This window comes from Dendropsophus ebraccatus, chromosome 6 (genome assembly GCF_027789765.1).
Source record: "Dendropsophus ebraccatus isolate aDenEbr1 chromosome 6, aDenEbr1.pat, whole genome shotgun sequence".
Taxonomy (NCBI): Eukaryota; Metazoa; Chordata; class Amphibia; order Anura; family Hylidae; genus Dendropsophus; species Dendropsophus ebraccatus.
Window position 1 is genome coordinate 107014845 of NC_091459.1, and position 8427 is coordinate 107023271.

At 44.4% G+C, this 8427-nt stretch overlaps 1 protein-coding gene across 5 annotated transcripts in view; it reads right to left on the minus strand.

Annotated features, from left to right (window-relative positions):
- Positions 1–6712, minus strand: part of PER2 (period circadian regulator 2) — a 56344-nt gene extending 49632 nt beyond the window's left edge. For 2 of the 5 annotated variants that reach the window (XM_069975553.1, XM_069975554.1), the window contains exon 1: positions 6431–6712. The gene's annotated coding sequence lies outside the window, so the exon portion shown is untranslated. Of the gene's footprint in view, positions 1–5296; positions 5317–6430 lie in introns of those variants that run through there. The other 3 variants (XM_069975551.1, XM_069975555.1, XM_069975552.1) reach the window with 3 other exon arrangements.
- Between the last annotated feature and the right edge of the window lie 1715 nt (positions 6713–8427).

The following is an 8427-nucleotide window of genomic DNA, read 5'->3' on the forward strand; positions in this document are numbered from 1 at the left end:
CGCTATTGTGTTTGTCGCTACTGCGAACGACCGGACATTTTATTTCACGCGAACGATTTGCGAACAAGCAACAATAAAAATAGGTCCAGGTCTTATTAAGCAATCAATGATTTCTCGTTCGTCGTTTACTCATTAACTGCTATTCAACCGAATGATTATCACTTCAATCCGAACGATTTAACGATTACCCGAACGATAATCATCCCGTGGAATAGGGTACTAAGAGAGAGCTCAGAGTACGGCTATGTTCACACAATGTCTTTTTTAGGCAAAATAACAGCCATTGTTTCATAATCACGGCCGTAAAGAAAGTTTACAGAATTTTTGGACGAACGTCATTCTAAAATAACAGCAGTTTAAAAAAAAAAATAAAACAAAAACTAATGGCTGTTCTGCATAAAAGGCGTTGTGTGTTTGTAGCCAACCAAACACCTTATAAAGAGAGAGATTACCCCTAGAACTCCAGTCTGTATGATACAGACACAAGTGGTGACAGGTCTTCTTTAATTCCCTGCTTAGCACACAGCGTTTCTGAAACCTAAAGCCGCGTGTACTACCTGGGCTCTAAAATAGGTCAGCTACCAGGAATATGTAAAGGAGCGCATCGCTTCTTATCCCTATTCAAGAATGCAATATCGGAAATGTGTTTTTACCAAGACTGCTCATATAAGAGAATAGCAGTGCTACTGTCTATAGTGGATGATTGGCAAGAAGCCAACAACTCCTGGCACAAACTATGGCGTCACCACCAGAATGTGGACCAAAAAAAACAAACCTTCATTGCTCAATCAAATCCCAACAAAGTCTGCAAGTAAAAGGGGAAAGTGCTTACAGACTTTGCAGAGCTGAGGACTGGGAAACTAGAAAAAAAAAAGAACATGCCCCAACAAGGGAGGTATCAAATGAGGCAATGGAAAGGACCATAAAACTTTGTCTAGATAGAAAACACAACACAGAGCGTGGCACAAGATGTTGGTTGTTCCCAGTCAGTTGTACGGTATGTAACAAAATTAAAAGATTGTATAGGAAGCATTCAGTTAAGATTAGAGATGAGCGAATTTACAGTAGGAACATAGCAAACCGCTTAGTTAGGATCTGCCGGCAGATTGTCAGGCTGCTGGCTATGAAACCAATTGCTGATCCACTCCAGGGGCTGGGAAAAGCTGGATTCAGTCATGCAAAACTTCTACAAGTTTCCCAGGACCAGATCCAGCTTTTCCAGGCACTGAAGGAGAAGCAGCCCGAAACGGCACAGACTTCAAAGCTAGCAGCCTGACAAACTGCCAGCCGATCGTAACTAAGCAATTCTCTTTGTTCCTAGTGTAAATTCGCTCATCCCTAGTAAAGACAGTCCAGTCCTGTACTGCAGCTCTTTTTTTTTTTTTTTTTTTTTTAGGGGGGGGGGCAGAAATTTTCTTGAAATGACAGTTCAATCAATGGACAACCCATATTCATAAGCTGCTGCTCAATGAAAGCTATCTCCCTATACTGTGCATAGGCAGTAAGCTGTCAGTCAGTGGGCGGCTGAGGAGAGTGGCAGCTCATAATTATTGAGGACTACAGGTTGCGTACCCATCAATGAGAAGGCTAGCATGCTGGTTTCCAGCTGCTGATCAACAGCAATTTAAAAGGTAACTACTGCAAGAAAAAAAATAATAGAATGTGTGTATTTTGCTGCGCATATCACCTCTCTATATATCACCTCTCTATTAATAATAAGGTTAAAATCCACAACAAAATTTTACATGCTACAGATGTATAAGACGATTCATAGATGTTGCCTGGTGCTGTATTCTATCTACTGTGCATAACCTAGAATTTTACTACTCTACTGCTAAAGTCTCCATACACACATCTCATACCTAATGGGATCCAAGTAGAAAATTACATCTATTAGAGAAAACACTGGAGAAAAAAAAAAGGACATCAGAAACCTTAAAAGAGAAAAACAACAAGAAGGAGGAGCACGTAAGGAGATAGTCTAACACTTTTCAGCCCTGCTTACATACAAAGGACATGCATAACACACTATCTGGGGCATGCACGAGCTTTGTGCCCATTGCTGGCCTAACTCCTTAGAGAAGCATTAGTGCTGGGACAATGAAACACATTGAAGCCTACCTGTCCTTTCAGGTTAAGCTGCCTTGTGTATTTACATGAGGAGTAGCACTACTTCTGGCTATTATATGACTTGTAGATGGTATTTTTCACCAGTCTTAATCTCTGAGCTAGTGGGTAGAGACTAGCCTCTTTGTCATCTCCTACACACAGTGGAGCAGATCCTGCTCTTCTAGGTCTTTAGACAAACTCTAAAAAGCAGTAGCAGCAGGGAGGAGATAATGGAGCAGTAATGAGCAGTCTAAGCAGTGAAAAAGTTTTGGGGGATAATCTAATGCGCACAGTAAGCTTGTGGAATCTCTTTGTAGCCACTGTTTGGTTCAGGTTCACCCAACTTTCCACCGCACTCCTTGTCCTACCTCTCTCCATGGACTTGTATGGGTAGCACAAAACTAGATACCTCAGTGGGTTATTAGACCATCTAGTTAACACAAGACAAAACTAACCTCAACAGGGAGCTATGTTGCAGAGCTGACCCTATTGGCTGTTCATTGTGTCTTCTGATAGTGTTATCACAAATAGTACTGGCTCCAGTATGTTTTTTTTTCCTTTAAATACTCCAAAACAGGAAGTTGTGTAGTCCTTTCATTTTCAACATGGTGTCTCAAAAGTTCCTTAGTCTCTCCTAAGATGAGGCATCATCTGCTGCTGTCTTGGGGAGTTGAGCACCTCCGACCAGCCTCTACAGCCTACATCACTACCCTACTGTCATATAAACATACATATCTATTTTAGAACATCCTTGCTTAATTTTTCCGTGGATTCTGGTTCAAATTCTGCCCGTAAAATATGTGTTCAATGGGATTTCCACCCAAAGAACTGACACTAGATTCCACTAGAGAAATCCGATATAAAAGTCAAAGGGGCTTGAATAGGCGAGAAATTTTTAAGCAGTGTGCACATACCCTTAGGGAGGACTGAGGTGTGTTTATAGCAATAATGGAGTAGTGGAGCGGGCTGAGACCTCAGCACAACCGGAACAACAATACAGTCGCCAGTTCAATGGAGCCCAGGATACGTGCAGGTGGATAGCAACTCCAGTAAAGACATCTGCATGAGTGGTGCACGGATAAGAAGACTGTCTATGTAATGATGTGGAGAGAAAGAACGTTTCCAGCACTCACCAGGTACTTGATCTTTATTTCATAAGCATGAAGCGGCAGGGAGGGGTTAGGTGCGTGGTGTGTCTCTAATGGTGACGGCCGTTTCTGGCCACTGGGGCCTGTCGTCTAGCCAAGAGCAGTGCTTCTCAAACTTTTTCTACTGGAGCCTCAACCAACAGACCAAGGCAATGCCTGGGAATCACCAGACTGACCAAGAGGGTGCCTGGGCCTCAACAAAGTCCATTTGAAATCTGAAAATAATGCTAGGGCTACCTTTCAACCATTTTCCAAGCTCTAGACACTAATGAAGCAAATATGAAATAAATTATAATGTTTCTAAAATGGAGATTTTTGCAAACAGCAAATGGACTGTGCAGATTATAGTTACTTTTGTGAAAACTAGCAAGCTGCACCTGCAAAACAAGCTGCACCTCACCAACAACTAGGGGGCGCCTCACTGGTGAGGTCCGCCTCACAGTTTGAGAAGCTCTGGTTTACAGCATGTTGCCTTGTGATAAATGGTGCTGCATTTACTGACTGCAAAGCAATAGTCTGATGTGGACTTAGCTTTGGCTGTCCAGGCATGATGGGGATTGTAGTTTTGCAACAGCTGGAGGGCCACAAGTTTGACACCTTGGCATAAAAGATCTAACATGTGGAGGACAAAGATCTGGTTCAGGTAAGTTCAGGTCACACGACTGTCCTGAAGTCTACTGCTCCAGGCACACCGTACCTCCAACAATTTCCAAATACAGTAGAAAGAATTACACCATGTTCTTTACTGTGATGTCATCAAAAGCACCAATGGGAGTCCAGGGGATGGAGGTGGTAAAACCGGGACAGTGCTCGGTCCCTATGACAGGACACATGGTATAGTAAATACAGTAATAACAGAGGTCAAAGGACAAACACGGAACAAACAGCCGCACATTTCTGTATCAACAGAGCACAGTGCAGCCCCGGTATTACTGAACAATTACAGCGGTAATGGCGAGAACGTCGTCCAGTACACGAGTCCCATGTAATTATCCTCATCATCTCGTCATTAACCCCGTGTATGGCGCCAGATGAGTAACAGGACTGCCGGCAAATTACAGTCACAAGGCAAAAGGAAGAGTACTGGGGGACAACAAGGGGGCAGTGACAAGTCAGAGTACACAGTGTAATAGATGGCTGACAATCCAATATCTATGGGCACCAGCAGACTCCTCACCAGCCGTCCAAGGATACAGAACCAGCCATACTGCAAAGCGCTGCCAAATCTGTTGGTGCTATACAAATAAATATTATTATTATTATTATGCCATTTATTCAGTAAATCATTGGTTATTGGAGACATCTGACCTCCAAGACCCTCAAAGACAGAGAATGAGGAGAATGAAGAAATGATGTCCAGTCCACCAGACAGTGAAAAGAACGGACTGCAGCCAGGAGCAATCACTGGGCTGGGATTCACACTGCTGATCTCTGCACATCCTGGTCACCAGGGGGCGCTCTGCAGGGGAGAAGCAAGGAGGATGCCATGCTACACCAGTGCTGCATCCCCTTCATTCTCATAATCAATAGAGGACTCCTACAGCTTATAAAGTAACATCCTATCAATATGATGGGAAAAACAATATACACCGCTCATCCATAACATTAAAGGGGTTCTCCAGTCTAACATAGTAATTGCATAGCAAAAGTATATAGTGTCACTTTTTACAAGTGGGGATTTGGACCTCTGAGACCCTTGCCGATGTGGAGACTGAAGGGGGAGAAGTCCTGCAGCCCCCTGCCTCCAGCACTGCATCCTCTTCATCCTCTTCAGACTGCGACTAATCATAATGTGAAAGCATAATATAGAATATAAGGCATATTGTGTACAAGCTTAAAATCTGCACAAACTGTCCCTTTAATAGCATCTACAGTAAATAACAGACAGTCCATACCATGCCCTGTACATACACTATGTGCTAGACAACTAGGCCGAACACAATTCCTTTTAACCAAGAGGAAACTTCAGTGCTGTCCCGTCCCTCCAGGTAATCGGATACAGACATGGGAGCAGTAGTGTATACTGAGCGATATAGTACCTGAGGAAACAGTGCCACACCTGGCGAGTAGCAGGTAGGGACGCTGCGCACAGTATTTGCCGGGTGTTATACTGTTACCCTGGTGACTATAGATCCCTGTGTGCAGCCGCAATGCAAATCCACAGGGGAACGACTGTCCCTCTAATGTCTGATCTCTTCGTATATACAAGTCTGAATGGGTCAGTCCAGAGATCAGGCATGATGGGGATTGTAGTAGTGCCATAGCTGGAGAGCCATGAGTGTGACAGCTCTGATATACTCCAATGCAGTGCTCCCCCACCTGGGGCTCTCCAGCTACTGCACAACTACAACTCCCAGCATGCACTCACAGGCGTCAGCTACCAAGAGCAGTTTTATCAGCTGCTGGAGAGACACAGGTTGGAGAACACGGATCTGATAATATAAGGACGACCATCCAGACACATAGCAGTAAGAAGGGGCAAGAAGAAGAGTACAGTAATAGCACCAATAACGGATGGTGGTAATAATAATTATAATGGAGGAGAGAGGGTAATAAGACTAATAAGTAACAACAGAACGGTTACAGAAGAGGCAGCTGGACGGTAAGAAAAGGTGTCAAAATAGTGATAACCAGTACAAATTAATAAGAATAGCAGGAGTAATATCTATACTAATAGTATTACATTGTAACCAGTAACATGAATAGCAGTAGTAATAATAACTATACTAGTAATATTAAATTGTAATCATTAACATGAATGGCAGTAGTAATAATACTACATTGTAACCATGAATAGCAGTAGTAATAACTATAGTAATAATATTACATTGTCCCCATGTACATGAATGGCAGTAGTTATAGTATTACACTGTACCCATGTACATGAATGGCAGTAGTTATATTACACTGTACCCATATACATGAATGGCAGTAGTTATATTACACTGTACCCATGTACATGAATGGCAGTAGTATTACTAACAGCCTAGATAAAAATGACACTGTATGGATGACATGTATAGCAGCCTATAACCACACTAATCATACCTGTCAGTATCATCATATAGAAATAATAGCGATCGGGCCAGGCAGGAGCTGCCCACCCACCACACTGAGTCACAGGATTCCCCCGTTAGCCGCAGGCTACACGCAGCGTTATCTGCACCACTTACCAGCTATCATGCGGCGTCTTTCAATCGATCACCGTCTAATGAAGTAACAGTTGGCGACCGTCCCCGCGCACCTGCGGATTTCCGTCCCGGTACTTCCGCTTAGTGACCCTCACACACCGCTCACTGCCCACTTGTCCCCTGACAGCACTGGCTCTCCGCTTCACACAGACCTCAACGTGATAGCGCAGTAACGCTACGCCCACCTCACTCTCTCATTGGTCCTCCAGCGAAGAGTCCCTCCCCTTCTCAATAACGATTGGTTACCAAGAAGACAGACGTGTCCTGCGCTTCTCTCGTGTGCCAGGCTCGAATATTCTCCACCCGATTCTTCATTTGATAGGTCTCTGCTGACGTCCATCACTGGGGAACTAATTCTGATTGGTTAGGGGCGTGGCCTTGCTCATTGCATAAGATTCACGTGGAAACCCATGAGATAAAGCGAGTGTTATATGTTGTGCTCGGGCTGTGGTGTGTGAGGGCGGCCGGGGCTGACAGCAGGGGCGCAGTGGTGTGCACGAGCGGCTAACCCCGGGTCATCAATACTATGACATGCCTGCACACTGCCTTGTATAACCACAGCAGGGTGCGGCCGGGTCACTGACGGGGATGCAGGGGGTCCCACTATAGCTGTAGGACCTCTGCTTCATGTCAGTGAATGGAAATATTATTATTGTTTGTTTTTTTTTACTTCCTCCAGTCTGTAGTTTCCATTCACTGTAAGGTGAGAAGCAGGTCACATGTCATCCTCATTACATATAGGTCTATTGTAGGCAGGGGCTGGCTGGCAAACTTTAGCCTGGGGGGCAAGTACACAGCAGTGGCCCATGAGTAGCGGATATTCGCCAGGGCCGAACCTAAACATCCCAAGCCGACCGGGGGTGAGGGGAACATAATAAAGAATCCATACTTGTCCCAATGCCTCCGCAGTGCAGCGTCACTGCTCACAGACTGGTTCCTGCAGCTCCTGGTCCTGCAACGTCACGCACTGGGGCGAGCGGGTACTTCCTGCCGGACTTGACAATGCAGGAATGGGAGGAGCAGGATAACAGTAGCTGTGAGAGAGGTGGTGAACCTGTACTGCAGGGGCACAGGGACGGGTAAGTATAGATTCTTTTTTATGTTCCTCCAACCTCTGCCGCCCCAGGATTTTTATGTAAGGCCAGAATTTAATCTGCTCTGGCTTGGATTATACCTTGTATGGACATGGACATCATACTATTACTGACCAAATCCTGTATACTTATATAACCAATAATATCAGTATACAAGGGGCAAATAATACCGCCATACCATGACCACATACTACAATCACATAGTAACTACATTATAAAAGGTTACTTAATACCGTCACACCACGAGCATTACTACTATACTGGTACTACACTCCACCACACAGGGGCCAATATTACCCCATACGGTGACCAAATAGCGGTAGATACCAGCTGTACACAAGCTCTGTATACCATATAAGTACAGTGCAAACACATCCAGTGACTCACAGATGACGTTTTCTGAGTCGGTCAGGTTTCCTTTTCTTTTCGATCATGAATAATTCTTCCAACCACAAATCATCTCAGCAGTATCTGCCAGACAAACATCTTCAGCACCTTACTTTTACAGCACCTTTACCCACTTTTATACAAACTCTCCATCATAGTGCCCCTAAACAGTAACAGGAACTTCTTTAAAGACCAATCTGTAGTCACTTCCCTTTTCTGTGCCTCTTTTTAAAGTTAGGTCCCTTCTTCATGCCTGTATATGTAATGAGACCCCCTATTTGTTCCCCATCTGTAATTGTGCCCCCTGTCTTTGCCCTCATCTTTAGTTAGGCCCCCCTTTGTGTCCCCATCTGCAGTTAGCCCCACCCTCTCCTTGTGCTAAGTGAATAGCACCCATTTGTCCTAATGAACTGTACTACTGTCCCCTAGATAAACTGTGCCTCTTATGAACTGTCTATAATAAATAGTACCATTCCCCCCCACAACACTGTCCTCTAA